We start from the raw sequence: 16,310 nt of genomic DNA, 5'->3' as shown, positions 1-16,310 counted from the left end.
GCTACCCTCTCGTATTCGCGTGGAGTTGCGGCTCTTGAAATGTTTTGTTGTTTTGCCGAATTCGAAAACAAAAATGGCTCTCCTCTGGTTATTTTGGTTACCGTCCCCTGGTGTGGACTTATTATGGATGGGGCGTACCTTTGACTCCAGTGGTAGATGCCTTGCGCCGATAATCCCTTTACCCCCAAGGCGGCCTTGGCAGCATTCCGGAAAATAAAAGAAACGGAGGCCCGCTTGCGGGTCGAGTTCACGTCTCTGCGGAACGTTCCGTCTGTCGTTGCGATTTTCGGCGAAACGTGGCGGTGTCATCGCCGTTGTCAACAATGGGGCAAAGCTGCCGACGCCGTGCCTTTCTGGTGATGCTTTGGTGCGGATGTGCGCTGGCCCCGGATCTCAATGCGATTTCATATGAGGGGTGGCTAAGCCGACTGTGAAAAGTAAAACAAAAAAAGTGGACGGTGTTGGAGAATGGTGGTTAGGGCCACTATGGCCAATGTACTGCCGGCAATCCTCGCAGCGGCAGCGGCTTTTGGCTCCGCCATCGAACAAAGGCGGCCGCCGCATCGCGCGGCGCTTTCGGACGCGCTTCCGCGGCCGTCTGGAACGCGCTCTTCCTTCCGATATTAGGAAGCCACTGGAGGCATGCACTTTTAAATCATCATCTCGATTTATAAATTAATTTCTTTAGCGCTGCTTTTTGTGTTTATTTTGTCGTCCTTCCCGCCGCACCTCTGATTAGTGCGGTTGGCTACGTACGGTGCAAAAGAAGTTCAACGTACATACAGTACATACCAGCCCACTTGGGTTTATTTCCTGGTCATGGCTGACATCAGTGGCGAGTGATATCTGAACCAGTCCCGGGCCCTCTCCTCTCTCATTTATGAATCCTCTAAACAACCCCGCATGTCCGAAAGAGTGTGTAGGGGTGGGGGGCGAGGGGGGCGGAGGGGTGATGGGGCCTTATCCAGCAGTGGATTGACAAAGAAATGTAAATAACAAATTGTTTTTAAAAGTCAACGATGTTTTCTTTGTTCAACAAGCGTGGGTATCGATCAACTCCTTTTTGGCATTCTTAAGCCGGTGATGGAAATTTCACATTTACACGGCAGGTGAAAGTCTTTTCAGAGAGAGAAAGAGAGAGAGAAAAAAAACCCACCAATGTTGACTTCCACGAAGCGGTGCTAATTTTCTTGACCCTTGAGAAGGAGGGTGTGGGTGATGGGGCCGGGCAAATCGATGAATGGAATCTAATGTCACGGGCCTTCTGACCTGCGGACGCTGCCGACGGCTTATCAGCCGCTCTCCGGCGCATCGGCCGTCTGGGACCTCCGACACATCCGTCGTCTGTCGCGGTTTTTAGTTCGCGATGATTTTTTGGCAGAGGCCCCATCTTTTTGTTAAAATTGCCAGTCTCGTGGAGGGAATACTTTGCAGATGAAAGTGCACGGAGAAATATTTTTTGTATGTGTTTTTTTTCTTCTATTCTTTCTTGCAATGCCACCACGTATCGCCCACCCGGTATTATTACTCATAACTAGTGAATGTGAGCCAAGAATATTTAACCACTTTACTACCCAGCCATTAGTCAGTATATAATAAATACCGCGTTAGTCAATATATATATAAGATGTTATATAATATACCCACGATGACCTTTATATTATATATATCTAAATACCTCATGACTGCAGGTATTGTGGTCTATGCAAACATGACTCCTTGTAAAAAGGTGTCAGTTTTGTTGCCAGATAGAAGGGTAAAAAACAATTATCATATTTTTACTGGCAAATGAGGTTCCAATGGTACCTCATTCGTCACTATATAATACCTTAATATATCTCAATACCTTGTTATGCTGCAAAGTAGAGGACCTCCACTGCAGAGCAAAGAGAAAGCTCCCCCCCCTCCCTGTGTAGCCTTCACAGGCTGTTGAGGCAAGTGCTGTTAAAGAGAACCTATAAAGGCTGGAACAGCGCATGAGGGGGTCATTGGCCAGCACCATGCCCGGCCGCCTTTATCTCCCCAGTGGTGATGCTTAGGGGGGAGGCCCATAACCAGATCAAGGTCCTGAAGATCTTCTGACTTCCAACTGCTCAGCACTCCCAGGTCTACAGGTTGCGCTCTTTTGGCGATGGGGCTTTTGCAAGCGTGGCACCCACGCTACGGAACGCCTTGCCACTTGAAATGAGGGCAGTCGGAGTCGGTAGATAGATTCAAGTCTGCTTTGAAAGCCCCATCTCTTTAAAGTGGCCTTGCCTCTTTAGATTGGTCGGTTGGCCCTGGTTCTGTTTTTGTTTCCTGTTTTTCATGCATTGCGTATTGGGATCCTAGGATGAAATTATTATTGATAATTGTCACCGGCGTTGGCCGTGAGCAGGAATCGAACTCGGGTCGCCGGGTTTGTAGCTCAGTGCGCTAACCGCTACGCCACCGCTCCCCACTGTGCTCGGACGCGCACACACGCACATACACACACACACGTACACACGCACGCATGCACGCACACACACACACACGTACACACGCACGCATGCACGCACGCACACACGCACACACGCATGCATGCACGCACGCACACATACGCACACACGTACACACACACGCACACACGTACACACGCACGCACACACACATGGACGCACACACACACGCATGCATGCACGCACACACACGCACGTACACACACACGCATGCATGCACGCACACACACGCACACACACACGTACACACGCACACACACATGCACGCACGTACGCACACACACACGCATGCATGCACGCACACACACGCACGTACACACGCACACACGTACACACGCACGCACACACGTACACACGCACGCACACACACATGCACGCACGCACACACACACGCATGCATGCACGCACACACACGCACGTACACACACGCATGCATGCATGCACGTACACACACGCACACACACATGCACGCACGCACGTACGCACACACACACACACGCATGCATGCACGCACACACACGCACGTACACACGCACACACGTACACACGCACGCACACACATACACACGCACACACACATGCACGCACGCACACACACACGCATGCATGCATGCACGCACACACACGCACGTACACACACACACACATGCATGCACGCACACACACGCATGCATGCACACACACACACGCACACACACATGCACGTACGCACACACACACGCATGCATGCACGCACACACACGCACGTACACACGCACACACGCACACACGTACACACGCACGCACACACACACGCACTGTCATGCCGCTCGGAAACAGATTCTTGCTCCTGTGACGGAGGTGCGGACAACGTGCCAAAATAATGCCGGGATATGAGAACTGGCTTGTTTTTTTTAAACAAGAGCTCAACGTATTTTTTCAATAGCACCGCACTAAACAGGACGCGTTATATAACAGGCTACGCTTGTGGCCGCAGCTTTACTTCAAAGATCTTCAAAGAACCCCCCGTTATGGCCTTTAACAGACTGTTGGGGCAAGTGCTGTTAGCGAGCACCTATTAAGGCTATCACGGCACACGAGGGGTTGGTGTGGACAGCAGCACGTGCCTGGCCGCCTTTGTCTCCCCCAGTGCCATTGTTTAAATGTCGTGCCAGGTACTCATTTAATGCTGAGTGGACGTAGAGGGAGGCCCAGGACAGGGTAAGATATTCGACCACTGACGTTGCCTGCGAGCGGGAATCGAACTCGGGTCGTCGGCTTTTGTAGTGCATTGCACCACTGCCACCCCACAGAGCAGGGAGAACACACGAAGATCCTAATTTGTCTTTGGGTCACGGTAGTTTTATGCCAAAAATCTCGTGGTAAACGCCCCACTGCCCAACAAGATTGTCACTTCTACAAAGAGGCTATTTATAGATCGCGTTCCGACAAGTGAATCTCCCCGTTTGGTTGAGAATTTCACGCCCCGACGATGTTTCGCTAACGTACGACGACGACGATGACGACGACGATGACGACGACGATGACGACGATGACGACGACGATGACGACGACGCTTCGCTCAAACTTCTGCGAGCTTCCTCGCGTAGCGACCTCGGACATCGGACGGCGCGCCCCGCGCACACGACCGCGTCAAAGCATCACACACGGCTGCAACAAAAACAACAACAACAACAACACGTTCGCAGTATTAATTTGCGCGATAAGACCGGGTGATGTCGTTCGTAAACAAATGTATGTGTGTTGAACTTATTTCGCATTCTATGTAGCCAACTGCACTCATGGTGGCGAGATGTTAACTACCTCGCCTGATATACAGGAGGTCGTGGGTTCAATCTCGACCCTGATGTCTTTATAGTTGGAGTTTGCTTGTCTCCCTCCCCATGGTCGCGTGGATTTTTGTTTTCTCCCTCAATTTTTAGAATCAACATCACGCGTTGAGAGGATTTGGCTGTTATTAATTTCCACACGATGATGAGCCACTTATCATCAGCACGTGGGCGCCATGCTGGTGAGATGTTAACTATCTCGCCTGGTGTACAGGAGGTCGTGGGTTCAATCCTGACCCTGACGCCTGCTGTATATTTTGATTATTTGGCTGCTATAAATGTCCACGTGATGTACCACTTCGTTGAGCTATCATTTGTGGCCAGGTCACTTCTGAAAAAGAGCTACCTGGTTAAATAAAAATAAAAACATTTTTGTTGATAGTTTCTAATCGAAGGTGCGGATAATCGGAAATGAATACGTGCACGCTAGAGCGCCGGCCCTGGCAGCCGGGGGCCGTTTAGCGGATATCGAAACGGACTCCTCCGGGGTTGGCGACGACTCGAGCCGGCAAATCGCAACGCCCCCAAGGAGGCCGAGCCGCTGCTGCTCGAACGCGACGCAGAGAGGAAACGCGAGGGATCGAGTGCAGCGGCAGCCGCCAACGCCGCCGTCCACACCGTCAACACCGTCGACACCGCCATCACCGTCAACACCGTCAACACCGCCATCACCGTCAACACCATCACCACCGCCATCACCGTCAACACCGTCAACACCATCACCACCGCCATCACCGTCAACACCGCCATCACCGTCAACACCATCACCACCGCCATCACCGTCAACACCGTCAACACCATCACCACCGCCATCACCGTCAACACCATCAACACCGCCATCACCGTCAACACCGTCAACACCGCCATCACCGTCAACACCATCACCACCGCCATCACCGTCAATACCATCACCACCGCCATCACCGCCATCACCGTCAACACCGTCAACACCGCCATCACCGTCAACATCGTCATCACCGTCATCACTGCCGCCACCGCCATCACCGTCGACACCGCCATCACCGTCAACACCGCCAACACCGCCATCACCGTCAACATCATCATCACCGTCAACACCGTCATCACCGTCAACACCGTCATCACTGCCGCCACCGCCATCACCGTCGACACCGCCATCACCGCCAACACCGCCATCACCGCCGCCACCGCCGCCGCCACCGCCGTCACCGCCACCACCGCCGTCAACACCGCCACCGCCGCTGCTACCGCCGAGCGATTGGGCGCCGAGCCAGAGGGGCCGCCGTGGCGCGAGAACATCAAACGCGAGAAGAGGCTTCAAGGTCCCGACGCGTTTCTTTCACAAAGGACGTTGATCTCTCCCTCGGCACTGAAATGTCGACGCGTAAAAATTGGGGGGCCACCGCTTTGCCATTTTCCGCGCAGCGCCTGCAAGCTTCTCGGCGCTCGCACCAATTAATTAATTTACTTTCGCTCGGTTTCCCTTGCTCGGTAACGACGATTCCTCGATTTTGTGCGCGTGTGCGTTGAACTTCTTTCGCACCGCACGTAGCCAACCGTGCTAATCGGAGGTACGCTTTCACGCCTGCCCCTTTTAAGTCGTTTCGCAAATACGTCGTCGCTTTATGAACACCGCCACCCGATTTGCGTCGCCTCGACCCCCACACTCACGTCGCCGACGGCGTCCGCCACGTCTCATCGTCCGTCACCTCTCAGCCATCGCCTCCACCACCCAACCACGACTGCTACCCTGCAAGTCGCTTCTTTGTTCGACGTCGTTTCGACGTTCGTTGTCGCACCTTTCAGTGACGCATCCCCGACGTAAAATGCGGGGGGGGGGGGGGGCATCAGCGTACTTGGTTTATCTTGCGTTACAACTTCTACGATAGATCTTTGGCTGTTTGTTTTTAGATGCTGTCCGGTTGAACAACATTGAGGTCCCGTGATTCGTCGGTTTATTCCTGCAGAGAGGAGGAGGAGTGGGAGCAGTGCTGGTGCAGTGGTTAGCGGATAAGTGGTCACTTGAAGGACACTCTCAGAAGTTGCTCTGTCATAGCTCCTTCCACGGGCCGTTTTCCCACACGGGTGGTGATGCAGTGCTCTGCAGCAGTTCACGATGCGCCAAAATTGTCTCGGCAACATCCCGTCGCGGCGTCTGTACATCCCTGCAGTCATTTGTACAGAGGGCTCGAGAGCCGCGGGAGAGTGCACGATAGACAACGGCAGAACGCATCGTTACTCATTCTGTTTAACATTTGACATTTGTTTCAAGTTTGCTCAACACTGACTGTGTGGTGCCCCTCGAGTTTTTTTTTGTAGGTCCCCCCCACCCACCCCCACCCTCACCCACCCACCCACACCCACCCACCCCCATTAGAAACGAGGTCATGCTACGGGCTGTCCCGGGCCGAAGGCACGTTCGCAAGTCAATCGTTTTGTCGCTTGCGAGCGTTGCGAGCATTCGGAGTTACGTCTGAGTGCATCTGACGCTCGTTCACATCGGCACCCGCGAGCGACCATGTTTGTCTCGCTTGCTGACGGCCGATTTACGGATCTCCCGAGCTGTTCTCTGGCCGAACGGACGTTGTGAGTAAAGAGCCACCGGACGTGGTTTATCCGAGCAGCGCGTGGGGCGGTGACACCTGACTAAAAAGTTGCGTTCGTCTCGTAGTGCGAGCGAACTTTTGATTACCTCTCGTGCGTTTATCGTTGCAAAGATTGATCTGCGAGGGTCTTTTGTTTGTACGTACACCGATGATGGCTTTGAACACATTTAGGTCCCAATCTTGATTTGAAGCTTTCGTGACTGCAGGAATCCATACTCTTTGGCTCTTTCGGTAAAGTCACGTAGGTATAAAATAAAACAAAATAAATCACGACGTTTCGGGCGCAACACAAGCGTCCGTCATCAGGTGGGAAAGCGTGGTCTGCTGCTGATGCAGACTGTTCTAAAAGGCTTGAAATGAGTGTAGCCCAAGGGTCATAAATAAGTGGCTGGGGCTAGTGATGTTAATGTGGGAAATTAGCATGTAACTGGGTACGGAAGTGGCTATGTTATGGCTATACATTTAGGTCCCATTTACTCGGTGGATATTCTTGCAGAATCTCTTTTTTTGCATCCTTACGTTATTCTCACCGAAGGTTGTGTGGGCCCACCTTGTTTGCAGAATGTGCTCGACGTTCATTCCTCATTCCCCACAACTCTTTCCACGCCGGCCAGACGACGTCCAAGAACAACCCGCACTTGACCCCACACTTGACCCCGCCGCGCTGCGACCACCCCGCCGATCCACCGACTTGCGCCGATTTACTCCTGCTGGGTGGACAGAGGCGGCGAAGGGGGGAGGGGAGGGATTTAAATAAAGTTGCCCGTTGTTTCGGCCGCCACGCCGGGGAGATGAAACCGTCGACGTCCAGCACGCTGACAGCATCACGCATCATTATTTTGAAGAAAAAGTTTTTTTAATCGGATTTCAACGAGAGCCCGATAACAGAGCGCAAACCGCGACATTGTGAGGAGGGACGGGGGGGGGGTGGGACCATGAGCAGGAACAGAGAAGGGGTGAGTAGGGAGGAATAACTTAAGAAAGGGGGGCGGTCGGTGGGGGGGGGGGGGTGTATAGAGAACGGGGAGAAGGAGGGGAGGGAGGGCGTCCCGCATTATTAACGTGGTGTCGTCAAGACCAGAAAAGCAGAACGCTGGAATTGAGGGAGTGTTGCTGGGGGGACATTTGGGGAAAATTCATTGATCTGCCACCTCTGGGAAGCCCTACCACCACCAAAATAAGACAAAATAAGACATATAGCCATCAGAGACTCTTGGGGCAGGTGCTGTTAGCGAGCACCTACGAAGGCCGGCACGGCTCCCTCGTGGCGATGTTTACATACCGCACCAGGTACTCATTTGAGGCTGAGCCGACCTAGCCAGAGGCCCAGGGACTGTTCAGATAATCGTCACTGGAGTTGGCAGTCAGCAGGAATTGCTACGCCACCGCTCTCCACCGCCACCACCACCACGCGCTCCGGCAGTCTCCACTGCTCCACGTGGCCACGGTTTCCTGGCCCAGCCAATCCCACTGTGAGCCCCCCCCCCACCACTCGCTGCTGCTGCTGCACGCATCGTCCGTTTTACTTGAACTTGTTCACAAATCTAAACCACATTGTTGGTGCCGCGCGTATTTCGATGAACCTGGGTGACTGGTAGAACAGCATTCGTGCGAAGCTGGCGACGGTTTTAGTACAGCGGATCGACTTGGCTCCGTCGCAAGAATGTGGAATTTCCAAAGGAATGGATTTGGTTTTGGTTCCGGTGATCGTAGAGGCCCCTAGAGTTGCAAGGGGAGGGTTGCGTGGACTATTCACATACGACACGTGTGAATGGAACAGCATCGATTGTTGTACGTACGCGCGTGCAATTTGACAATGATGCCGTGACCTTCAGAATCGTTATCGTTTGAATGCATCATCAATGGTTTAGTGCATCGTTACACCGCTAATGTCTGTAAACAGGATACGACCGATGCCGCCACCACCACCACATGCTCCCTTTGTAGCTGCCTGTCCTTGACACGCGAGCCGTCTGCTCGGGATATGAATTATTTTTCGAGGTGGCCAGGTGACACAGAGGTCAGAGCGCTGAGCTTGCGCCGCTGAGATGCTGGGCTTTAATTTAGGCAGCCACCTGTGATAAATAAACAGGGTTCACATTGAACTTCTTCCGCTACCGTACATAGCCAAACGTGCGGGTGAAGGACAACGCACACATCACTTCATGTGTCGTGAGGTCATGGTCTCAGCCCGGGCGACCGATGGCTGCGGAAATAATCCGTGAGGTTACATTTGATTCGACAGCAAGTCCTCGTTTTAGCGCGGTAGGGGGTATTGTAAAGTGACGCGTTAAGTGAGAAACGCGGAAAGCGAAAAACCGTTTGCCCGTAAAAAAAATGCAACGGTGAAGATTGGCGAGATACGATGGACGCACGCCCCGCGCAGTGAGATGGCCGAACAAATAACCAGAGGGTACCCCGCCGCGTCACCGTATCATTCCACGTACTGTATCACTCCGCTCAGCCACGCAGCTCAAGAAAGTAGTCCGTCGTCGACCGTTCAGAAACCGTGTTATAACAGTGCGCATTGCGTGTTATAACGGTGCGCCTTCCGCTTTATCATGGAGCGACAACAGCGTTATAACGGTGCGCACTCCACATTACGTGAAACATTTTCCCGAATGGAAGAACCGTGTTATAGCGAAGACGTGTTGTTTGAACACGCGTTAAGCGAGGACTTGACCTATAATTGATTTGGCTAAATTTTCTAGCCCTGACAATTGAATGTATGGATTGGACTGTCATGTGACGAACATTTACTGTCTGCCGTGGAAAAGTGCTGCCTCCTACCGTGTTGACCAGAGGTCACGTGAAGGGATATGAAATTTAACTCTGTAGTATCCGCTTCCATGGTTCCCTGTCTAACACGATGGATGTATTGCTCTGCGCGATATTGTTTGTCTCAATGCATGATGCTGACGGCACAATCAGGATACTAATTTGGGATATAGACGAAACAATTTCATAAATGGCAACAAAGAAACGGAATATTCCAGCTGAACAATGTCCACCGTTTGTAAAATTGTCTCCTGGTAGCATAGTAAGATAACGGCGTTGGGTGCACTGCAATCGGTGCCACGCTAAGCCTGCAATCTGTTTTTAAAACGTTAATAAATTGGGTTTCCAGGTGGAGACCTTATCCTATTTTAGTCTTTACACACAATGCGTTCTGTTGCCCTTTTTATATTCAAGCGAAGCTCGGGGCTGCGTGTGTTTGATTTTTTTAGCAACTCGCTCCCGATTATTTGGCGAGCCAGAGAAGAGCAGCAAAGAGCGTGCGCCGGGAACGAATTTATTTAATGTGGCACAGATTATTCAGCATTTACGGCAATTTGGCAACCTTTTATTTCTCCCCGTAGTTACGTTTTTTGTTGTTCAAATGTAGCCCAGAAGGATGAAATTGTAGCCAATGAAATTGACGTACAGTTGAAAATCTCTCCTTCCATGTTCGTTACCTCTCTTGTTCAACGCTCGTGAGGAAATGTGAAGGTTTAGCCTGCTGGTCATGACGATGGTAAACAAATAATACTGGTCAAGACACTTTTTCTGGCATAAGGTATTCCAACGGTTTTAAAACACTGGTCAAGACACTTTTTCTGGCATAAGGTATTCCAACGGTTTTAAAACACTGGTCAAGACACTTTTTCTGGCATAAGGTATTCCAACGGTTACAAGGTAATTTTGGAGTGCTGATTCCAAATCTGGCATCAGTTTTTGTCTATCACATCAGGTTTTTGAGATATCAAATATTGCATTTTCAATAAACACTGCAGAAGAAAAATATTAAATAAATGTGGATATCTACATAAAATGATATTATAAACACACTATCCTAAAAATATAGCACCATATTTTAACACTAAAGCAGTCACTGACTCGCAACAACTTGCAATCATAAGTGACGGAGTTAATTTTGGGTAAAATCAGTGAAAATGGGGTATGCCGATAGCATAAAATGAGATGTGATAGAGCAAATCTGAGATCAGATTTGGAATCAGCACCCTGAAATTAGTCTAAAACAGCTGCAAAAGTCCAGGCCAGATAAAAATGTTTTTTTTGTTGACCAGTGGAATGGTTAGAGCCAGTATAACACCTTGTAGTTGGCTTTTACCACCAATATTATCCATGATAAGTTTTTTTTCGGGTTAGATCTCGTAAATATAAATGTGTCGTTAAACCCGCCACCACCCGACACAGCCCAATTAGGAAGTTTTGTCACGTAAACAAAACGTGCAAATGAGTGGCTACTTCAGCACACTGGGGGGTGCGTTGGAGAGTAAACCCATAATTTTGGCGCATGGCCTGATGAAGCTGGTTGTTGTAATTGCCAGCGAAACGTCGGACTCGAATTGTAAATCTTGTGGGGTTACTCTGCAACGCACCGGCGTGCTCAAGTAGTAATATACACAAGAAAGCATCGAACGCAGATGGTCACTGCATCGCGCGCTTTCAGATGCGCTTCTGCGGCCGTCTGGAACGCTCTTCCTGCTTGCGATATTCGGAAGCCACTGGAGCTACGCACTTTTAAGTCATCTAGATTGAAAACTGATTTCTTTGGAACTGCTTTTTGTGTTTAGTTTGTTGTCCTTTGCACGCACCTCCGATTAGCACGGTTGGCTACGTACGGTGCCAAAACAAATTCAACATCCACACATTTGTAAGGTAAAGTTGCAGCCCTGCAATTGCTCACTCATGCCACTGCTGGCGGATGCACCTGCACTAGAGGTGGGCTCTAGAAAGCTCACCTACAAACTTGACAATGTTATTATTTTGCTTATTTTTAATAAATTTTATAGATAGAGGCGCAGCCCTGAAATGTCTTGCTCAAGCCACTGCTCAGGAAAGGGACCCCACTTGAGGAAGCTCATGAGAGGCCTGTCGAGTAGTGATTTTGGTCTACTCTTCCACACTGGCTCAGTCCTCTCAGAAGAGGTGGTAGTACCCACACTTTACCCCACCACATGCAACCTGACGATCAACTTGCTGTACCCCCATGTATGTTACATGCGTGGACGGAGGTGGCCGTGGGGGATTTAAGAATCTTGCTTCATTGCGCCGGGAGATCGGATCGAACCGGCAACATATGGGTAGCGAGTCCACTTGTGAAAACCATTTCACCATGGTTACATCACTACATTCAGAATCGTGATTTATACAGGAGATATCCAATGAGCTATGAAGCTCTTGTTCATAGATGTCCATACTCTTTGGTTCTTTCGGTAAAGTCACGTAGGTAGAAAAATAAAACAAAAAATAATATATCACGACGTTTCGGTCGCAACACAAGCGGTCGTCCTCGGGCGTAAAAAAATCATCCAGCAGTGGAACTGCTGACCTAGCGAGAGAGCTGTTACAGCAAGGAGGTTATTCATGTGGCGATGGGCAAGCAAGCGGGGTCTGAGCTGGAAAGGAATTCCATCCCCGGACGCAAGCGCGTCAGTTGTGTTAATGGGGGAGATTAGCGAAAGAGAGATTAGGGAGAGAGATTAGCATGAAATGAGCTTTCGTCGCCGCATAAGAGTATCGTCCCCGCATATGCGCACAACAGCAGTGTTCATTTCATGGGGCTGGTCGGAACGTGGCAACAACAAACAGTACAAAATGCAAAGTATAGAAAAGGTAAGTAAATCGAAACAAATACAAGACAAATCGTGCATATTAAATGCACTAGAACAGCTTACGTAATGTATAATGCGTATCAATGTGCAGGGCGAGATATGCTGCGTGGGTTGTATAATTTTGCGTTGAATATTGAATGCATTGCCATTCCGTGCTGGGGGCCGTCCCTGCCAGCACGTGGTGGTGGCAGGGACCTGCAAGTGAGCAGCTCTGGGCACATCATCGTCGTCGTCGTCGTGCCACGCGGACGCTCGATGGGGTCCAGAACACGTGGCCGCTGAAGCCCCCGGACCTGCCCTGTGACCCCTCGGAGCTGCCCTGTGACCCCCAGAGTCACCCTGTGACCCCCCCCCCCCTGGACTGCAATGAATGAGCAAAAAAATAAAAACCACCACACACCGACACGGGCGGTAGCCGACTCCTTATTGGGGTCATGGTTCATTTTAGCATTTTTTCTATCCGGGCAACGTTCACAAGGACACGAAGCTGCCCAGTGGCACGCGTCCCCCTCCCTGCCTTCCCCTCTCAGGCACGCGTCCCGTTTTCAAGTCCGTCCTTCATAGCAAGTTCGCTGCCCTTTTAGCTCTCCCTCCTCTCTCTCTCTGTCTGCCCTCGTTACCCACCGCCCTCTCTCCCCCCGCTCTCTCTGCTCCCCCCTCGCTCTCTCTGTCTCTCCCCCCCCCTCTCTCTGTCCCCTCCCCCCCGCTCTCTCTGTCTCTTCCCCCCCCCTCTCTCCTCCCCCACCCCCCCCACCCCCCCCCGCTCTCTCTTTCCCCCCCCCGCTCTCTCCCCCCCCACTCTCCCCCCCCACTCTCCACCCCCCTCTCTCTCTGTCTCCCCCCTCCCCGCTCCCCCCCGCTCTCTCTGTCCCCCCCCGCTCTCTCCCCCCCCCCCACTCTCCCCCCCCTCCACACTCCCCCCCCTACCCCCCCACTCTCCCCCCCCTCTCCCCCCCCCCTCTCCCCCCCCGCACTCCCTCTGTGTCTCGCGCGCGCACCGCAGCGCTCATTCTCGAGTCTCGCCCCACCTCTCCGTTCCTTTCCGCCGCGCGTTTCCGCAAGCGGCGGCGGCAGCAGCAGCAGCAGCTGCCAGGGTGATCACGTCGCGCACTCCCGGCGTGGGCTCCACTCTCCGGGGCGCTCCACGCTGCGCGGCTGCCGGGGAAGAGGAAACCGGCCTCGTGTGAGACACCCATTTGGGCACTTTCATCGCAAACTCCGCGCTCTCTTCGCGCTGTTGTTCATTTGAGTTTTTTAGTCGTACGGAATGTTTTTTTTTTTTGTAAAACCGCGTGTTTGGGCACTGTTCTAGCTCCCTCCGCGTCATTGCAGAGAGACTTGATTGCGCGTTTGCGCGTGTGTTGGAACGTCTTTCGCACCCTACGTAGCCAAGCGCGCTGTAGTGGCGGGTTGCGGATAAAGTCTGCAGGGTCTTCTCGCGCTGGAGGAGCTGGCGACCCTAGAAATGATCCACGCGATCGGGGAACACGCGGGCAGAGGAATTGAAGTATTTGAATGCCAAAGGTTTCCCACTTTTCAGAAATGTCCGCGACTGTGATGAAAAACAGTTGCAGTGGATTAATATTGCTCTGCAACGTGTTTTTGGATTGTATCCAGTCGCGTGTTGTCCGACGTTTCGCTACCACGGTCCGAAAGCTTCTACGCGAACTGAACTGAAGTTCCTGGAGCAGCTCCCAGCACGCGTAGCGAAACGTCGGACATCGTGCCCAACAACACATGCGCGGCACGACCCGAAAAACACACAAACACACGTCTGAGCGACGTACGGCTCAAACCTCAGGAGCTGAGACGGTGTGGTTGTATAACCACTGCCGTTTCCTCCAACGTGCTAATGGTGGCGGGGGTCCTCAAAGCGCCGCTTCGCCTCTGCCGCTCTCTTGACTCTCGCGGGGGGCGGGGTGGGGGGGGTCCTTGAAGGGGCCCTCGTGTGCTCGCTCGTGCGGGACGCATTGGCCGGCGAATGTGCGGCGCGTGAGAGACGCACGGCGGTCGACGGGAGGGATGGTGGAGGGGAGCGGTCGACCTGGACGCCGTGCGGCACAACGACGGATTTTTGTGAAAGAAAAAAAGAATTCCACCACCGCCGCGCGCGGGGTTCAAACTCTGCCACACTGCACGCACTATCGAGCCGGAATCTCTCCATCGCGGACTGTGACCCAGCCCCCGGGATTCAGGCACGCGCGTGTGTGTGTGTGTGCGTGTGTGTGCGTGTGTGTGTGTGCGTGTGTGTGCGCGTGTGTGTGTGTGCCCAACAACAACGGAGGGCGGAGGAGCGACGCTCACAACAACGAGCGGAGCGCCGGGTGGCTAAAGCAGAGCAAGTTGGCACAGTAGGGGGCACAGGTGGTGTATCAGCCAGTCATCTCGGTCAGTCGACCCGTGGCACCTGAGTCTGCCCCATGACCTCCTGCCTTCACGTGGCCTCAAGGTGCACATGACCTGGCACAAGCGTCGTGGTGACGTCACCGCCACTTAGTGGCGAATGGCGGTTGTCGTTGTGTGTGCGCGTGTTAAAACTACGCTCGTTCGTCCGGCAATTACTGTACTTGCCGCAGCGCTTTTGTCAGTCCGCTGATGGATGGAGGAGGTCTCCGCACGCCGTACTTTGCCGCGGGTCACTGCGGGATGGTCACCAAAGAGGACGGCCGCGTGACCCGGGTTCAGATGTCACTCACGGGCCGATGTTAGCCATGGCCAGGAGTTTAACTCGGGATGCTCGGTTTGCAGCGAGGGTCACTAACCACTACGCCCCACCGCTCCTCGCCATGAACACCACGTACGTATCCTCATATCCTTCACTTGGATACAGCTCCGTTGACGGATTTAGACGCTATCAACAATAGAATAGTGCGTTTATTATTCCAGCTGTGCATAAAATGGTCATCAATCGTTGAGCATCATTCTACGAGATGCCAACGGTTCTTGTCCTGCGGGTAGCCTGGTCCCTGCCACAGTAATACGGAATTTCCACGAGAGATGGGAACGACCCATCATCCTGCGTTGACTCTACCCCGCCTAATTCTCTCCTGTAGTATCACTCCACTCCCCTTCCTCGCTTGCTCTCTGCGCCCGTAACCAAGATTTGCTCTGGGCAAAATCCTAAATCAAACTCTGCTCAGAGGGCGGTCCTTCTCCCACGGTGTGGAATTAGCCCTCCCCCTTGGTCGTCCATGCGAACGACTTACTGACCCCCTGCTCAAGTCTAGGTAACATCTGGACTCCATACTCTTTGGTTCTTCTGGACTGTTGACTGCCTCGCCCGGTATACGGGAGGTCGTGGGTTCATTCCCGACGCGTTTGCGGTGTCTCTCTCCCCGTGGTCGCGTGGATTTTTCACCGGATCCAGCGGGTTTTTCCCCTCCACATTTAAAATCGGCATCGCGCGCTTAGATTATTTTAACGCGAGAAAATTTCCACGTGATAAGCCACTTGGCCGAGCCATCGTTTGCGGCCAGGTCGCCTCTGAAAGTGAAGCCACGTAGCTCAGTGGGTCCCTTACCCTGGGTAACATTTAAAAAAAAAACAGCCTCGGGATTTTCCTCTTCTCCGCTGACCGTCTCACGTTGAAAATAATGTCTTTAATTCTAGATTTGAAGCTTTCGTGACTGCAAGGATTCATACTCTTAGTTCTTTCGGTAAAGTCACGTAGGTAAAAAATGAAATCAAACTTAATAAAAAAATTAAAACAATAAAATCACGACGTTTCGGAGGCAACACAAGCTTCCGTCTTCAGGTTGCCTCCGAAACGTCGTGATTTTATTGTTTTGATTTTTTTAT

General features: G+C 52.1%; 1 protein-coding gene across 7 annotated transcripts in view; it reads left to right on the top strand.

The window, feature by feature from the left end:
• The window catches only part of LOC144946477 (PH and SEC7 domain-containing protein 2-like), a 173,268-nt gene that overhangs the window by 15,443 nt on the left and 141,515 nt on the right, over positions 1-16,310 (top strand). Inside the window, exon 1 of one of the 7 annotated variants that reach the window (XM_078875387.1) lies at positions 13,574-13,695. The exons of the other annotated variants lie outside the window; for them this stretch is intronic. The gene's annotated coding sequence lies outside the window, so the exon portion shown is untranslated. Of the gene's footprint in view, positions 1-13,573; positions 13,696-16,310 lie in introns of those variants that run through there. 7 annotated transcript variants of the gene reach the window in all.

The sequence above is a fragment of the Lampetra fluviatilis genome, chromosome 41, assembly GCF_964198595.1.
Source record: "Lampetra fluviatilis chromosome 41, kcLamFluv1.1, whole genome shotgun sequence".
Lineage (NCBI taxonomy): Eukaryota > Metazoa > Chordata > Hyperoartia > Petromyzontiformes > Petromyzontidae > Lampetra > Lampetra fluviatilis.
The sequence above is the reverse complement of the archived record's forward strand: the minus strand, read 5'-3'. Positions and strand labels throughout refer to the sequence as shown.